The sequence below is a fragment of the Martes martes genome (genome assembly GCF_963455335.1).
Source record: "Martes martes genome assembly, chromosome: 9".
In the NCBI taxonomy this organism is placed as follows: Eukaryota; Metazoa; Chordata; class Mammalia; order Carnivora; family Mustelidae; genus Martes; species Martes martes.
Window position 1 is genome coordinate 79,558,583 of NC_137896.1, and position 19,144 is coordinate 79,577,726.

Consider the following 19,144-nt stretch of genomic DNA (forward strand, 5'->3'; position numbering starts at 1 on the left):
TAAAATTTAAATGCTCTTTCTCAAATTTTTTACTACTTAATTATTTTGTAAAGAAAATTTAAGAGACTAGTCAAATCAGTATTATTGATTTGATAATTTTAAAAAATAACATCAACCATACTTGAGGTTAGTGGACTTGCAAAGATTTTTTACTTCAACCCACAATAAAAAAAAATACATTTTACATTGTGACCCAATCCACATGTCTCCACATAAATGACTGAAACAAGACAGTAGTTCTATGAAACACTGCTTACATTTCTTGCAATATGCCCTCATATTTTCAGTTCTATTCTACTCGATTTAATTTTTAAAAGACACACTAAAGTGACGGGCTATGGCCTGCTGCTTGAAAACCTCAGTTTTAGTCATCCCACATTTAAGAAACAGCATAGTAATTAAAGACTCTAGGGACAGATGTCTGATTTTGTGTCCCAGCTCTGCTACCTTCTAGCTCTGTGATTTTGTACAAGTTGACCTAGCCTCCCCATCTGCAAAATGAGGATAACAAGAAGACCTACTTCATAAGGTCATTGTGAGAAGTGGTAAATACATGTAATAGTTTCTTTTTTTTTTTAAGATTTTATTTATTCATTTGTCAGAGAGAGAGCATAAGCCAGGCAGCAGTAGGCAGAGGAAAAAGCAGGATCCCTGCTATATAAGGACTTGCTCCTAGGGTTCAGGAATCATGACCTGAGCTGAAGACAGGCACTTAATTGACTGAGTCACCGAGCACTCCAATGCTTCTAAGATTTATATCAAAGAGCCTACAACTTGTGGGGTACCTGGCTGGTTCATTTGGAAGAACATGCAACTCTTGATCTTGGGTTGTGGGTTCAAGGCCCACATTCGGTGTAAAGATTACTAAAAAATAAATTAATTAATTAAAAAGTACCTACCATTTGTTGAGCAATCAATACATTTTATTGTTATTATTATTATTATTTACCAGTCACCAGGTGGGAATAGACAATTCAGAATGTCTGGACACAGTCCATAGTACCAGGCAATCTCAGGCATTCCAAAGACACACTGCTCTCATTACTCATCTTTTACTGGTTGATAAATTATAACCATGACAAATGGGCTTTTATACAGATAGTAGTAAAATTTGACACTTCATCAAAATACAGCTTCCCTTGGAAAGCAAAAAAAAAAAAAAAAATTCAACCTCTATATAATTACCAAATAGCTATCCCTCATAGTCAAAGAATAATTTTGTCATAGAGAGTGTTTATCAACCTCATCAAGTCACTCTGAAAGGAGATTCCAGTGTTTGAGATCGATGTTCAGATGGTGTTTACAGTCTCTCCCTCTGGTGAAGAAATGTGTATTAATAAGGCATTAAAAATCTTGATCTTTGTCTTCAGAATTTTTACTCATTCAGATTTACACGGCTTGAAGTATCACATTTGATACCTGCAGCTCTAATTATATTATAAAACAATGCCTTTTCCCCTTTTCTAGAAAGTCACAGGAAGAAAAAAAAAGATTTTTCCCCTAAAGTCATAACCTTCTAAACAGACATTCTGAACGTTATTAACATAGTACCTATATCAGCAATATGCTCAAATTCTTTATAAAATGAAGAACAGAGTAAAAGTAATTCCAGAGTCTTACACTGTGCTTTAGTTTTTTATTTTGTTAAGACAAATGGAATCTGTCATCACATCATTTTAATTCTATTAACTTTAGCCAAGTATATAGAAAGCTATTGTTAGAATAGAAATTCTGTAATGACATTACAGTTCCAAGAATACAGCTTTCTGAACTGTTACTCAAATTGATTTTAGATGCTTAAGGCAGTGAAAGAGTTACTGTAAAAAATCACACTAATTAAGATAGAAACTGGCTTTACTTTGATATTCCTCACTTTCTACATTTGCTTTTGCTCCTCTGCCAGAACCACACACTTAACTTATTTTTCTTGTAAAGTCCTTTGAAGCTTCTCCAGGTAGAGTAACGATGCAGCGGTAGCAGAGAGGGATTGCGGCAGGTGGCGTGGGATGGAATAAAGGCATTATGGGACCCACCAGCGCGTGGACAGATGGAAAGGTCTTCCAAGAGTTTTAATATTTGATTACTCCCTGCAGTAAAATTATATCAACAGGTAATGAGATCCATTTATAGAGGTAACCACCCTAAAAATGGTTAATTAATCTGTAGCTTGAAGAGATCTATGAATTCCTAGATCTTAAGTAAAGAGACTATGGTCTTAGCGACATATAAAAGAGCATGCAAACAAGTAAATTTGTATTATATTCTATATGAATTAATCGGTCATGAATTGTCACTTGGGGTTCATCTATTCATTCATTTAACACTTTGTCATCATCATTATCCTCAACAATTATAAAAGCCTCCTAGGGACGCCTGGGTAGCACAGTTGGCTGAACATCTGATTCTTGGTTTCAGTTCAAGTCCTGATCTCGGGAGATAGACCTGGGACCCTCTGGGCTCTGAGCTCAGCTGGGAGTCTGCCTGACATACTCTCTCTCCCTCTGCCCTACCTGCTGGTGCGCTCTCTCTGTCTCATAAATAAATCAATCTTTAAAAAAATAAAAGCCTCCTGGGGCTCCTCGGTGGCTCAGTTAGTTAAGTGTCTGCCTCAGGTCATGATTTTATTTATTTATTTGAGAGAGAGAGAAAGAGAGAGAGCATGCCACGTGAGGGGAGGGGCAGAGGGAGAAGTAGACTCTCCACTGAGCATGGAGCCTGACCTGGGGCTCCATCCCATGACACCGGGATCATGACCTGAGCCGAAGGCACATGCTTAACCACTGAGCAGCCCAGGCGACCCTCTAAATAAAATCTTTAAAAAAAAAAAAAGCTTCCTAAACTTTCTAGAGCAGCCGAAGATTTTGAGACATGCACATCTAATCAATTCTTTCTCCGGCCTAAAACCCTTCAGTGGAAACTGATCGTTTTCAGTATCAAGTACACAATTGTTAACAAGTTTTATGAAGTCTACCTCCAGGGCCACTGTAGATGTTTCTCTCCTCATTCCTGAAGGGTCAGCTGGACTTTTGGTTCCCAACAGCATAAAACTCCTTTCTTTGGGGAAGCAGTCCCTCTGCCTGCCAATACTTTTTTCAAAATCTTAGTTGAAACAATTCAGTTTATCTTCAGTTCTCACCTTAATAGCCGGTTCCTAAGGGAGACTCCCAGATTAGCTTCTCCCTGCAGGGTCTGATTGTACTTGAGACATTATACTTCTCACTCACCCTACTGCCATCAAGTATCTGTTTAATGTCTGTTTCCGCTGCTCAACTGTTGACAGGATCACATGTCTTTTTTTTTTTTTTTTAAGATTTTATTTATTTGACAGACAGAGATCACAAGTAGGCAGAGAGGCAGGCAGAGAGAGAGGGAGGAAGCAGACTCCCGGCTGAGCAGAGAGCCTGATTTGGGGCTCAATCCCAGAATCCTGGAATCATGACCTGAGCCGAAGGCAGAAGCTTTAACCCACTGAGCCACCCAGGCGCCCCGGATCACATGTCTTTTCAGTGCTCAGCAGCAAGCAGAGTACCTGGTCAAACAGTAGGTACTCAATAGATCTTTGCTGAATGAAGGCACACACATTCATTCATTCATTCAAATTTTTTAAAAAAGATTTTATTTATTTATTTGAGAGAGAGAATGAGAGAGAGAGAGAGAGAGCATGAGAAAAGGGAGGGTCAAAGGGAGAAGCAGACTCCCTGCCAAGCAGGGAGCCTGATGCAGGACTTGATCCCGGGACGCCAGGATCATGACCTGAGCCAAAGGCAGTCGCTTAACCAACTGAGCCACCCAGGAACCCTGGCACACACATTTATTACATGCACACTGCAGTCTACAACATACAAGGCAATGCGTTGGGTACTTATGGGACAGAGCTGAGTAAGACAGGGGGTCTGTCTTCAAGAGATCAGACTTGCAAACTGCTACCACAGAACATAAGTGCTTTGAAGGGAAGTGGGTGCCAGGTACCTTATCACTCTCGGAAAACATGCAATCATGCATTTCTATTTAGCACGTGCCAGGCTTTGCCCAAAAACCTATACATTACCTCCCTCATTCAATCCTCATGACAATGCCATGTGTTGGTAAGGAACTTGCCCAAGGCCACAGCCAATATTTGAACTCAGCATATCCAGTCTTCTGGCTGCAAAGCAGAAAGCCACACAGACACAGCAGCTGAGACAGTGAGACCCTGTCAATATGTCCAGCTACTTCCCCAGGCCCTGCTCACAATTTAAAAGGGGCTCATAATAGCCAATTTAAAAACTGATTTAAATTTTTAAATGTTGACTATGTAATGCTCTCACATGTTTTTCCCTGTATGTTTTTTTTTAAAATATAAGGTTGTAATATTCTTCTTCTTCTTCTTCTTTTTTTTTTTTTAGATTTTATTTGCCAGAAAGAGACAGCGAGAGAGGGACTACAAACAGAGGGAGTGAGAGGGGGAGAAGCAGGCCTCCATCCGAGCAGGGAGCCCGATATGGGGCTTGATCCCAGGACCCTGAGATCACGACCTGAGCCCAAGGCAGATGCTTAACGACTTAGCCACCCTGATGGCGCACCCCTTGAATGTTTTTCTTGAATAGACAGTGCATTCTCATGGTTCAGGCGTTTAAAAAAAATAAGCAGGTTCACTTGAAAGTTTCCTACTCCTGGGGTGCCTGGGTGGCTCAGTTGTTGCTTCGGCTGAAGTCATGATCCCAGGGTCCTGGGATTGAGCCCCACATTGGGCTCCCTGCTCTGTGGGAAGCCACTACTCCCTCTTCCGCGCTTGTATTCCCTCTCTTGCTATCTCTCTCTGTCAAATAAATAAATAAAATCTTTTTTAAAAAAAAAGGAAAGTTTCCTACTCCTGTCTATCGTTGGTTCATACCCAAACTGCCGAAAGTAACGCCTCTTTATGCATTAGTATAACATTTCTTTATGAATATACAAATAAAAAATATATATTCTTATTTCATCCCTTTTTTCCTTCCAAAAGACAGAATACCACACATATTGTTCTGCACCTTGTTTTTTCAGTTAGTGACGGACATATATCTTGAAGATCTTTCTGTATCATCAGGACATCATTCTTTCTTGGTAGCATAGTACTCCATTTCATGGATATACTTTAATTTATTTAATTAGTCCTTTATTGATAGACCTTTGGACTATTTCCAATTTTTTATTGTTACAAACAATACTGTAATGAATAACCTTGTACATAGGTCAATTAGCACATGTGCAAGTATATCCACAGGGCTAATTCCTAGGAGTAGTATTGCTGGGTCAAAGGGCAGATGCATTTGTAATTTAGATAGATATTGCAAATTGTCCTCTATAGGGATTAAATCAATTTACATTCCTACAAGCAGTGGATGAGAACACCTGTTTTCCCACAGCCTCCCAACAACAGGGTGTTAAGAAACTTCTGGTTATTTGCCAATTTAATGGGTGAAAAATGGCACCACAGCATTTTTCTCATTATAAGTGAGGTTGAACATTTTTTTTACATTCGAGAGTTTGTATTTCCTTTTCTCTGAACTATCTATTCACATCCTTTGTCTACTTTTCTCTTGTTGCTTTTTTTCCTCTGGTTTTCATAGGAGCTTTTTCTATGTAAAGAAGTTTAGCATCTGCTAAGTTGCAGCCAGTTTTCTATAATATTGTGTTCAAGTTCTAACCAAAGCAACAAAATATGTATTGGATACAATGTAAGAATATTCAAAAGGAGAAGGCAATATATCATTATTTAAACATGATTACAGGGGTGCCTGGGGGCTCAGTTTGTTAAGCATCTGCCTTCAGCTCAGGTCATGATCCCAGGGTCTTAGGATAGAGCCCCTGCTCTGCAGGGAGTCTGCTCCTCCCTCTCCCTGCTCCTTCTGCCCCTCTCCTAGCCTTTCCCCCATCCCCTCCCCCTGCTCATGCTCTTTCTCTCAATTAAAAAAAAAAAAAAAAGTAATCTACAGCCAACATGGGGCTTGAACTTAGACCTCTGAGATCAAGAGTCACATGCTCCACAGACTGAGTCAGCCACAAGTCCCAATTATGCATAAATTATGCATATTTGAAAGTCTACTATAGACTGGGTGGCTCAGTCAATTAAGGGTCTGACTGTTGATTTCAGATCAGGTCATGATCGCAGGGTCATAGGATTGAGCCCTGCACCAGGCTCTGTGCTTAGTGCAGGTCTGCTTGTCCCTCTCCCCTCTCCTTAAATAAATAAATAGGTTAATTAATTAATTAATTAAATCTTTTTAAAAAGTTTGCTATAGAATATCATTAAGACTTTCTCATGGGGCGCCTGCGTGGTTCAGTGGGTTAAAGCCTCTGCCTTCGGCTCAGGTCATTATCCCAGGGTCCTGGGATGAGCCCTGCATGGGACTCTGCTCAGCAGGGAGCCTGCTTCCACCTCTCTCTCTGCCTGCCTCTCTGCCTACTTGTGATCTCTGCCTGTCAAATAAATAAAAATCTTAAAAAAAAAAAATTCTCATGTAATTCTTTTGCTTTCTACATTTCTGTATTGTTTGAAGTCTTCTACAATTATTATTATTAATTATTATTATTATTATTCTTCAAGCCCCACATTGGGAGTGGAGCCTACTTTAAAAAAAAAAGTTTGAAAACCACTATATACAAATAAATCCAACACTCAAATGCAGGATTACAAAACTGCAATTACGGTGTATTTAATTTTTTTCAAGTTGATACTATTTTTTACACTTAAAATAATATTTATACTTTGGACACCCCACTCTCTGACCAAACTTTCCCCCCACCCTGCCCTTTCCTTAGCTGCTCTTCACCTGGATTCTTGGACCTCTTGTCCCCTTTCTTTTCCTTTGGGCACAGTTCCTTCTGCCTTTATTTTTTCTTTCTCCAGCCTTTAGCTCTTGGCCCTTTACCTTGACCACTCTCTGTTCCCTTGCCTTTCTGTGGTTCCACCTGCAAAGGGGCCCTCACGGCTGCCAGGCTAAATAAATGTTTCCCGTTATCCACAACAGTCTTTCCAAACCTCCACAAATCTCTGACCCTCCCACCTCACCCTCCAAGAATGACCTCACCTCCTACTTTAGCTAAAACAGAATGCTAAAAGGAACTCCCCCAACTTCCTGCCACCAAAATAACACCCCTCCTTTCCACCTATTAAGGCTATTTTTTCCCTCCTATGCTGCAGATCACACACCGCACTCCCATCCTCTTGGGCTTTGCACTGCTAATCACCCCCTGACCTCTGAATTTTGCATCTCTCTGGTCCACGAGTCTTTATAACATGGTCACTTATAATCAACAGTTCGATCGAATCAGCATGAAGTCTCCTGTCTGTGACGTTCCTGTGCCCGCAGAGCTAAGTGTTCATCTCATTATCCTGGCTCTTTCTGACGAGCAAGTTAAGTTTACCAAAGAAGCAGTGACAAATAGCTAGATAACTCTCTGTAAATAGTTCTTCTTGAGCTTTTTTATCACCATGGAATTGATGCTTTGGGTCATATTTGTGGAATGGAATTAAGAGAGGTTCTTTTGAGAGTTCAACTGATATTTTTGGTTACACAGAAAGGTGGGGAGGGGAAAGGTGGAAATACTTAACCAGGTTACTGAAAATAATATTGGAATAATTGTCAAGTATTATACCAGGACAACAATGAAGAGGTTGGCCCAACTTCTGGATCTGTCGATGAGTCAGATGCATCTCTCGAGAAGCTAGTAGTTAGCAAGACAGGTTGGCAGGAATTAACAATTTTCATGACCCAAGGATCCAAATAACCTACCAAATGACCGGTCTCCAAAACTGAACTTGCTGTTATCCACATCTCACACAGACAAAGAAGAGATGACACATAATCCACAATAAGGGACTTGATGTCTTTGATGTTTTTGAAAAGGCATTTGGACAATCAAATGGAGCGCAGGTGCCTAGTAATTTTTTTCTCTAATCTCAACTGCTTTGTCTAAAATGTAAAAGATAAAATATTGGAGGGTTTTTTTGTTTGTTTGTTTTTGTTTTTGGCTTTTAAGTTCCCTAGGTTTCATTTCCTCAACTGTGACTATCAAGAAACCATTCATATTTATTTGTTCAGCCCTCCTCCACTTAAGAGCACTTAAGATTTGTCTTTGTAACTGTTCCTTGCCACTCTTGTATTAAGTAATGTCAGAAAGCAAGATACCTTGTTGATATTGAAATAGTTTCCTGCCAAGAGGCTTTGCTAAATTAAGATTTAATCTTAGGCCCTTAGTTTCTACAGAAAGGTGATTGTAAGAAATGTCCTATCAAAGAAATATTTCTTGTATCTTTTGCAAAGTCAAATCAAAGACATCCATTTATTCATTCACTTAACAAATATTTATTGACTCCTGATTACATGCCGGGCTGGGGATACAGACATGAATGAAACCCAGTCTCTGCCCTGAAGGAGAATGCAACCTGGTGAAATGCAGACACATAAATGAATCACAATATAGTGTTGGTGTCTGTAATTAGAGGCATGAATAAAGCGTTGGGGGAGCACAAGGAGGGGGAGAAAGTAATTCAGCCTCAGGGTGAAGGAGCACTTCATAAGAAAGTTGGATATTGAAGGTTGAGAAGAGCTCCTTTGACCAACAGGGGAGAAGAGAAAGGCACTCCAGAGCCAAAAGCTTGAATAAGGATGGGCAAGTATGAACTTCTAGCTTCATAAATTCAGAGAGCAGTCATTAGGATAGAAAAGGGACACTAGAAGTATCCAGAGATGAGGCCAGGAAAATAGGTTAGGGACCAATTTTAAAGAGACTTGAGGTATAATGGATAACATTCATAGGCCCTGGAGGCAGATCGCCCTGTGCAACTAATTTACTACTGCTGGCGATGAAATCTGGGGCACCTGAACATCCCAAGCCTTGTGTCCCCATCTGTAAAAGAAGGAGATCACTCATTTGACAGGATTTCTGGAGAATCCACTACGGGTCAAGTACGTAATAACAGTAACACCTGCCTATTAGGGTTGTTTGTAGGACAAGTTAGTAAACGTAAAGCATTTTGAATGGTGCCTGATCCATAGTAAGTGCTAACAAATGTTAGTTATTAGTATTAATCATTATAATGTTAAAATGCCTTCTTGGGGCACCTGGATGGCTCAGTGGGTTAAAGCCTCTGCCTTTGGTTTAGGTCATGATCTCAGGGTCCTGGGATCAAGCCCCGCATTGGGCTTTCTGTTCAGCAGGCAGCCGGCTTCCCCTTCTCTCTCTGCCTGCCTCTCTGCCTACTTGTGATCTCGGTCTGTCAAATAAATAAATAAAATCTTTAAAAAAAATTAAATGCCTTCTTATATGATAAAGAGTGTGCTTCTTATTCTTCAAACAACAGGGAGCTCCTTAAGATTTCTAGGGGAGGAACAATATTGCATTTAATTTTAGAAAGATTATTGGCTGCAGGAAACGATAGAGGAAAAGACTGGAGCAAGAGATTAGACATGGTGAGAAAAATTAGGAGGTGATTCCAATAGTCCTAGATTGAGGACCTAACATATATTAGTGCTGATGGGGTCAGAAATGAAGGAAGAGATCTGAGAAATGTTTAGGTGAGAGAACTTGATAATTGATATGGTAGCAGATGTGGAGATGAGGAGTCAAAGGTGATCCTCACACTTCTGGTATGGGTGACAGAATTAATGGTGTCCTAAACTGAGACAGATAATGCAAGCAATAGATATAATGTGGGCAGAGGCTGGAGTAACAAATGATGACAAAGTGTCCAGCTTGGGACAAGAGGAAAAGGATACAGGTTGGTAAGTGAGCATAATAACATTAATGTTGTACACAGTTAATAAATATTGCCTTCCATGTAAAGACAGATAAGAAGAAGTAAAAAATACACAGACCCTCCCCTCCCCGAACAGATTGGGGTTCCAACAAAAAGGGACTATAAAGTCGAATTTGGGAGTCATTTTGCAGTACACAGGGGTTGAATCATGAACTGAATGAGATCTTGCCAAGATAGCCCTAAGGAATACTAACATGTCAGTGGCGGGCTGAGAACAGAGGCAAGGAAAAGGGACTTAAACAGAGCAGTGAGAGAGGGGGCACAGGGGCTAGGAGAAGGTGGTGTAGAAGCTAAAAGAGAAGGATTTCAAGAGAAGGGACAATCAACGACTTAGTTCTATGAAGAGGTCAGGTTCGATGGTTCTTTAGAATCTGGGCCATGGTGGGGGGGACGCCTGGGTGGTTCAGTGGGTTAAAGCCTCTGCCTTCAGCTCAGGTCATGATCCCAGGGTCCTGGGATCGAGCCCCAGGTCAGGCTCTCTGCTCAGCGGGGAGCCTGCTTCCTCCTCTCTCTCTGCCTGCTTCTCTGCTTACTTGTGATCTCTGTCTGTCAAATAAATAAATAAAATCTTAAAAAAAAAAAAAAAAGAATCTGGGCCATGGGACCAGCCAAACTCCCTGGATTCAAATCCCATCTCTGCTGTTTACTAGCCACATGGCCCTGGGTGAGCTATTGCTCCTCTCTGAGCTGTATCTCCTTACCTGCAAAATGGAGACGATAATAATCCTACTCACCCCACGGGGTGGTTGTAGGGGTTATACGACCTGATCTGCATAAAGTTTTAGAACAGGGTCTGGGCCTGTGAAGAATCTGGTATAAGTGCTTGTCAGTATTAAACACGGGGTAAATTTTCAAGTAAGAAAAGCAGTTACAAAAGAGTCTATGCAGTATGATCCCATTTTAGCAAAAGGGAAAAAGAAATGAGTACATATATAGTCACAGTTTAAAGCTCAGAAACTTTCTTTTATTTTTTTAAGATTTTATTTGTTTGACAGAGAGAGAGACAGTGAGAGAGGGAACACAAGCAGGGGGAGTGGGAGAGGGAGAAGCAGGCTCTCTGCTAAGGAGGGAGGCCGATGTAGGGCTCGATCCCAGGACCCTGGGATCATGACCTGAGCCAAAGGCAGACACTTAAAGACTGAGCCACCCCAGTGCTGCTTAGAAACTGTTTACAGTAGTTTGATCTCATTTTTCTTTAATGTTGTGGAATTTTTTCCTTGTTTTTTTGAGAGGGACTTGTTTATGACTTTTCTGTAATGAATAAATATTGATTTTATAATTAAAATTATGCACATATGTATGTATAAAAGAATAAAACTCACTACAGCCCAAAATAATAGTAACTTAAATGATGCTGATTAAGGGAGAAGGGTATATCTTTTTTAGCATAATCACTGAAGCTCTATAAATCCTTGAAAATAGTGGAGTTTCTAGAAGTACTTCACAGTTAATAAATGTAAAGCATTTTGAGCGGTGCCTGACCTGTAGTAAGGGCTGACTAAATGTTTGTTATTGGTATTGATTATAATGTTAAAATGCTGCCTTCTATCAGAAAGGGTGTGCTCTTTCTAAGAAGGTCTAGGCCCTTGAGGAAGATCCTGTCTCCACTTTGGATGGTCTTGGGAGCAGGGTTTGGCCAGCCTGGGTTCCTGACTTTTCTTTTTCTTCTTCATTTTTTAAAAACCTTTATTATTTTATTTTAATTTTATTGTTTAGAGACAGAGACGAGAGAGTGTGCATGAGCAGGGGTGGAGGGGCTGAAGGAGAGGGAAAGAGAATCTTAAGCAGGCTCAGCACCCAGGGAGGAGCCCAATGTGGGGTTCCATCTCACAACCCTGAGATGGGGCTCCATCTCACAACCTGAGCCGAAATCAAGAGTCCAACACTGAGCTGACTGAGCCATCCAGGCACCCCTTTACTTCTTTTTCAAGTAGGCTCCACACCCAGTGTGCAGCACAAGGTGAGGCTTGAATTCACAGCCCTGAGATCAAGACAGTTGAGATAGAGTTGGATGCTTAAATGACTGAGCCACCTAGGCACCTTTTTTCCATATTATATTTATTTATTTATTTATTTATTTATTTATTATTTATTTGACAGACAGAGATCACAAGTAGGCAGAGAGGCAGGCAGAGAGAGAGAGGAGGAAGCAGGCTCCCCGCGGAGCAGAGAGCCTGATGCGGGGCTCGATCCCAGGACCCTGGGATCATGACCTGAGCCGAAGGCAGAGGCTTAACCCACTGAGCCACCCAGGCGCCCCCTTTTCCATATTATTAATAATATGGCTATACATATATTTCTTAAAATTTTGTTATGGATTACACCATATATATGGGTACATATAAAATACACATATAGTTTAAAGAATTGCCAAAGAAAAATGTATATAACCAGCATCCAACGTTTAAATCAATCATTGTCAATATATTTGAAATGCCTCATAGTGCCCAACCTCAGTCATGTCCCCTTCTTTAATCCAATAAAACCATTACTCTGATTTTTTGTACTTATATTCTCTTTCTTTTAGTTTTATGACGCATATATGTCATCTTAAATAGTTCATGTTTTCATTTTGTTTTTCATATTTCACGTATTCTTCTCTGCCTTTTCTTTCCCCCGACATTAAGTTCGTGAGATTCATCCAGGATGACATATGCAACTGTAGTACATTCATTTTTCACTGTTATGTAAATATCCACCACATGAATATAAAACTACTTACTCATTCTCCTATGGATGAGATCTGGATTGTTTCCATTTTTTTGCTTTTATGAACAATGGTATTATGAGTTTCCTTGTGCATGTCTACTGATATATAGCATAAGAATTTCTTTATGATTTGTAGCTATGATTGGAAGTATCGGATAAGGGATACTCATATTCTTCAACTTTCTCAAGAAACGCCTAATTGTTTTTCAAAGTAATTGCACCAACTTAAATTCCACAAGCAGTACATAACATATTCACCAGCATGTGCTAGAATATGGATTTTTTCTTTTTGCCAATTTGAAGGTCATCATAAAGTGGTATCTCATTGTGGTTTGAATTTTCAGTTCTCTGATTACTAATGAGGTTGTACATCCTTCATATACTTATTGACCATTCAGGATTTCCCTTCTATGAAATGCTCCTTCATATATTTTGCCTTACTTGGTCATATAGCTTTTGGTTAGGTATTTTTTTTAAGAACTAGGCATGAGACTAAGAGTTTTCACATAGGTTACTTCATTAACCCTCACAGCCAACTGCCTTGAATCTTTTTCTGGAGCAAGGGATTTATCTATGTTAATAAGTCTTTGCTACTGTATAAGGTAGCTATCTATAGAATGGAAGAAAAAGAAACATGCTTGTAAGTTTCCTATCCTATTAACAAAGTGTTATGCATCCAGACCCAACACATTTATTTTAGGAATGACCTTAATTCTGGCTTTATTTCACAAATACTATCTTAGAGCAGCATTGGTTTTATCAGTTAAAGAATTAGTTATTTTTTCATCAAGAATAGCTTGCATTCGGAAAAGAGGATTATAAAAAACGGAAAGGGGCTAGTGGTTTAGCCCCTTGCTACTTCCAGTGTCGAACAGATGAGCAGCAGCAGCGGCAGCATCTGGGAGCTTTTAGAAATGCAGACTCTTGAGTCTCACCCCAGACTGGTGAATCAGTCTCTGCATTTTAAAAGGTCCTGAGGTGACTCATAGGCACTTTAACATTTGAGAAGGGCTGGTTAGCTCAATGGCGGTAAACACACTATACTTGAGCCCTGGTCAGTAGTAAGGCTGAAAGAACATGTTTGTTTTTCTAGTGCATAATAGAGCAAACTATGCCTGCCTTTGCGGAGTATACACGTTTGAATCTCTGAGGGGCCCACCGAAAGCGAAATGGAGCCGAGAACAAGCAAGTTGTGTTGATCTATCAGGTAGGACTCTGGTCTCACAGCCTCAGAAAAACAAAACAGAATACACAGTTGGGCCTGAAATATACCTAATCGAGGTCCAGTTTATTTTTATTTTTTTTCCAGAATGATCCATACCATTGATCCAACTCTCCATTTCATTTTCAGTGTATGATTCAGTCTGACAGTCTTTCATTAACTAGATGGGTTCAACTAATAGATTTTCAAGCCACAGGATGATAGAAATCGTTTGTATCAACAGTCTCATTTTACAGATGAGACAAACAAAGCATTGAGCAAGTAAGTGAGAGATCGCACAGTGGGTGGGGACAGGAGTTGGGTCCTAGTCTCAAGGTTTTCCAGTTGAATGGGAGACCCTGATTAAGAATTTCCCAGCTCTCTAGACATATTTTCTGAACGGGGTAAAATTCACTAATTTTTTTACGATCAGGAGAATAAACTAATATTTTGGGGAAATAGCCTGACACTCCAAAAACGACACAGAAAGCAGCTTCCTTCATGGCAGGATTCTAGTTCTCTCTTTCTGTAATCATCTTACTCCCTATAACAACTATAAAGCAGCAAAGTAATGGAAGTGGCACTATTCCATGTCCCTCTGTAACCAGTGCAGTGTTTGGACCCTCAGCCTTTTCCACTCTTCACACCAAATGTCATCTTAGAATTCAAAGTAATGACTTAAAATCCTAACTCTGCCTGCTTTCTAATCCCTAAATTACACTGCTGAGGCTAACACCACACTTGGCGATAGTGGGCCCCACCTCCAGAAGGGCAGAGGTGGAGTGACCCTATTGTTCTGGGTTTCCTTTCTTTGTCTGCTCCCAGCTCCTGGCCAGTCACCTTAAGGCATCCTTCTGCTCTCAGAGATCTAAAAAAGGCCTGGGGTTTTCCCTGCTGGCTGGGTTAGTTTATGACAAATACTGTCTCTCCCCTATTTTAAAACTTCCCTTTCCCTGTAAGAAGTAGTTCTGTGGTCACTAGGGACTTTTGCAACTAATAGTAAACACAGAGATTCAAGCAGCTCAAAGGGATTTACATATGAATTTTAAAATAATAAAAAGAAGGGTACAAATAAACTGCCAGCAGAGGTTACCTGCTGGGAGCGGGTGGAACTGGGTGCAGGGAGGTCAAGAGCACCTTTACACTACCTAAATTGCTAGAATATTCTGCAAAGAAAATACATCTATTTATCATTTAAATAACTAAAGTAAATAATCATGAAAAACCAGAACTGCATACTCATATTAAAATTTAAATCTGTATACCAAAGGAAATCAAATTCCCCATTCCTGATTCCCCAATCCATTCCCCAGAAGAAACCCCTGTTAGCAAATTCTTTTATGTCCTTCCATGTTCTATGTTCTGAGCCTACTTAAGCATACCCATTTCTCTCTTTATATATATATATATACATATCTATATATAGATATGTGTATGTGTATATATATATATATATATATTTTTTTTTTTTTTTCCTACACAAAATAGGATAAAAAAGCATGGCTGAACTTCCTTTATTCACCTAACACATATCTTAGTAGGATATCTCTTACCAGTGTGCCACAAGTCAAAAAAAGTTTTTTAATTGATAAGCTGTATTTTTTTAGAGCAGTTTTAGGTTCACAGCAAAACTAAGCAGAAAATACAGAGAGAGAGAGGGAGTTCTCATGTATTCCCTATCCCCATATCCCACAGCCTCCCAGATGATTAACATCCAGCAACACAGTAATACGTTTGTTACAAACAATGAACCTATACTGATACATTATTATCACCAGAAATCCATAGTCCACCCTTCGTGTTGTATATTCTGTGAGTTTTGACAAATGTCTAATGACGTGTACCCACAATTATAGTATCATACAGGACAGTGAAACTGTGCTAAAAATCCTCTGTGCTCTATTCATACCTCCAACCCACTCTCTTTCCCCCCAGCCCCTGCCAACCACTGATCTTTTTACTGTCTCCATAATTTTGCCTTTTCCAGAATCACTAGAATCACTCAGTGTGGGAATTTAAGGCTCCTCCATGTCTTTTCGTTGTCTGATAGCTCATTTTTTTTTTTAAAGCACTGAATAATATTCCATGGTCTGGATAGACCACAATTTGTTTTTCTCTTCCTCTGCTAAAGGGCATCTTCATTGCTTCCCAGTTTTGGCAATTATGAATTAAACTGCTATAAACATCCATGTGCAGGTTTTTTGTGTGGACATAAATTTTCAACTAACGTGGGTAAATACCAAGCAGTGTGATTGCTGAATCGTATGTTAGGAATATGTTTTGTAAGAAACTGTCAGACTCTTCCAACATGGCTATATCTTTTTGCATTTCCATCAGCAGTGAATGAGAGTTCCTGTTGCTCCACATCCTCCTCAGCATTTGGTGTTGTCTGTTTCACATTTTGGCCATTCCAATAGGTGTGTAGTGACATTATATTGTTTTATTTTATTTATATTGTATATTATATTGTTTAATTTGTAGTTCCCTAATGACATATGATGTTGGACATCTTTTCATATGTTTACTTGCGATCCATATATCTTCTTTTGTGAGGCATCTGTTCAGGTCTTTGGCTCTTTTTTTTTTTTTTTAATTTTAAGATTTTATATTTAAGTAATCTGTACACCTAATGTGGAACTCACAACCCCGAGATCAAGAGTTGTATGCTCCACCAGCGGAGCCAGCCAGGTGCCCTCTTTGGCCCATTTTTTAATTGGGTTGTTTATTTTCTTATTGTTGACTTTTTAGGTGTTATTTCTATGTTCTGGATAATAGTCATTTATCAGATGTGTCCTTTGTAAATACTTTCTCCTAAACTGTGGCTTGTCTTCTCATTCTCTTAATGCCACATTCTTTTTAATGGGTACCTATCATTTCTTTAAAAAAAAAAAGATTATTTATTTATTTATTTGACAGAAAGTGAGAGATCACAAGTAGGCAGAGAGGCAGGCAGAGAGAGAGGGGGAAGCAGGCTCCCCGCCGAGCAGAGAGCCCGATGCAGGGCTTGATCCCAGGACCCTGAGATCATGACCTGAGCTGAAGGCAGAGACTTAACCCACTGAGCCACCCAGGCACCCCAATGGGTACATAGCATTCACTGAGGATCTTAAATTGTTTAGCCAGTTCCTTCTTTTTTTTTTAGTTTTTTAAAAAAGACTTTATTTATTTGAAAGAGAATATGAGTTGGGGAGTGGCAGAGGGACAAGCAGACTCCTTGCTGAGTGGGGAGCCCAATACAAGGCTCACTCCCAGAACCCTGATATTATGATCTGAGCTGAGGTCACACATTTAACTGACTGAGCCACCCATGTGCCCCCATTTCCCTCTTGATCGTCATGTAGATTATTTCTCTCTCTAACAATACTTGAGTATCTGTGTAAATATATATGTTGAACAAATTTTTAGCAGAGGATTTCCATTTAATATTATTTGTATTTAATATTATCATAAGGGTATTTGTATTTAATATTATCATAAATATAACCAACTTTCTTTCCAAAATAAAGTAGCACCTTCACATATAATTGATAATTTATTCTTTGTTTCTGGACCTTGTCTGTGAGGTAGATAGATAATACAACCCAGTTAATTTTCTTTTTTTATTTTTTTAAGGTTTTATTTTTAAGTAATCTCTGCACCCAACATGGGGCTCAAACTCACAACCCCAAGATCAAGAATCACATGTTCCACCAACTGAGACAGCCAGGTGCACCATCCCTGTTAATTTTCAAGATTAATGGTGGACTAAGGATTACTTGTGCATTATGTATTTCACTGGAACAGTCATTTTCGAAGTCTGGTTTAGGAATCATCTGGGATTCATAGTGAATCAGTCAGCAAATATATATTAACTAGTCAATTGTGGGCCCAATCCCCAAATGGTTTATTATTTGCATTTGGTAAAAAGTAGGCTACAGACTCCATATAAATATGATCATCATATATCTTATCACCCAAACACCTGGAAAACAGGCATAACAGAGACTATTTCGAACAAAACAGGACTTATGATAACCTACATATTAGCTGCTACAACAATTTTATAAGGATGTATTTTTTAAGTAAAAAAAAAAAAAGAAGGGCATCTGGATGGCCCAGTTGGTTAAGTATGTCTGTCTTTGGCTCAGGTCATGATCCTAGAGTCCCAGGATTGAGGCCTGCTTTGGGCTCCCTGCTCAGTGGGGAGTCTGCTTCTCTCTCTGCCCCTCACTCCACTCTCATGCTCTCTCTCTCTCAAATAAATAAATAAAATCTTAAAAAAACCAAGGTACAGAACTGCTTATAGAATGGTATGTTCTCTGTAAAAATGAGAGAAAATTTGCTTATATATGTAGAAAGAAACCCTAGAAACGTACTCCAGAGAAACAGATAAGACAGGGTAGGAAAGAGCTTTTTATCTGTACATTTTATACTGCTTATGCATTTAATATTGTTTGTGAGTGTATTATATCAACTGAAAAAATTTAATATAAAAACTCTATAAAGGATTGGTGGGGAAGTGACTAATGCGTACAGGGTTGATGAGAAAGTTCTGGAACTAGATAGTGATGACCGTTGCACAATATAAAACTTAATGCTACTGAACCGCACACCCTAAGTTGTTAAAGTGGTAACTTTTATGTTATGTATATGCTACCACAACTTGCAAAACTCTAAAAATAAAATAAATATGCAAAACACACATACACACACATGCACAAATAAGGACCAGTTATCTTCAGATACAACAAACTATTCTAACTTTGCTTTATAGATATCTCACTAATAGAGTACCGAGTGTCTCCAAATCCCTTCCGGGAGCAACCAGGTTAAACTAGCTAATATAAAATAAAGCACATTATTAGAAATGGTCACAGGAAAATGACATATGAAATTCATAACTTATACACATCCTAAAAAAAAAGCAGACCATGACTATAAAATAAATACGTCATAGGATGTAATGTATAGCGTGGTGACTATAAGTTAATACTCTAGCACATACTTGACAGTTGCCCAGAAAGCAAATCATAAAATTTCTCATCACGAGAAAAAAAAATTGTTTTGTAATTTTTTATGGTGTAGGTTGGTAACTAGACTCATTGTGGTGATTATTTCAGTGTATACTAATATTGAATCATTATGTTGTACACCTGAAACTAATACATATCAATTATACCTTGACCCTGAAAGAGTCAGAATTTACCAATGCCTCTGCAGAACTATTTATAAAGAAGATGAAATGAAAGAAATTATCTAAAATGAAACAGGTTCTGGTAGAAGTTGAAATAGTAGGCTATATTTAAGAAACAGGATTATTTTGGGGGATGTTAATTTATTAATTGTAGCAATGTGTTTTTGCTCACTATATTATTTCTCAGCCCCCACACATCCTCACCCCACCCCACTCTACACAGGTCCTTTGTTTCTAGGTCTTTTGTAATTCTTTTCCTGGAAGTTTTTGCAAGAGGGAA

General features: G+C 39.1%; 1 long non-coding RNA gene across 1 annotated transcript in view; it reads right to left on the minus strand.

Annotated features, from left to right (window-relative positions):
* Window positions 1-906: 906 nt before the first annotated feature.
* LOC308349607 overlaps window positions 907-19,144 on the minus strand; it is a 152,525-nt gene continuing 134,287 nt past the window's right edge. The window contains exons 4-5 of the long non-coding RNA XR_013967477.1: window positions 4,049-4,144; window positions 907-2,087 (exon numbers count right to left, since the gene is read on the minus strand). This is a non-coding gene — a long non-coding RNA (uncharacterized lncRNA). The remainder of the gene's footprint in view (window positions 2,088-4,048; window positions 4,145-19,144) is intronic.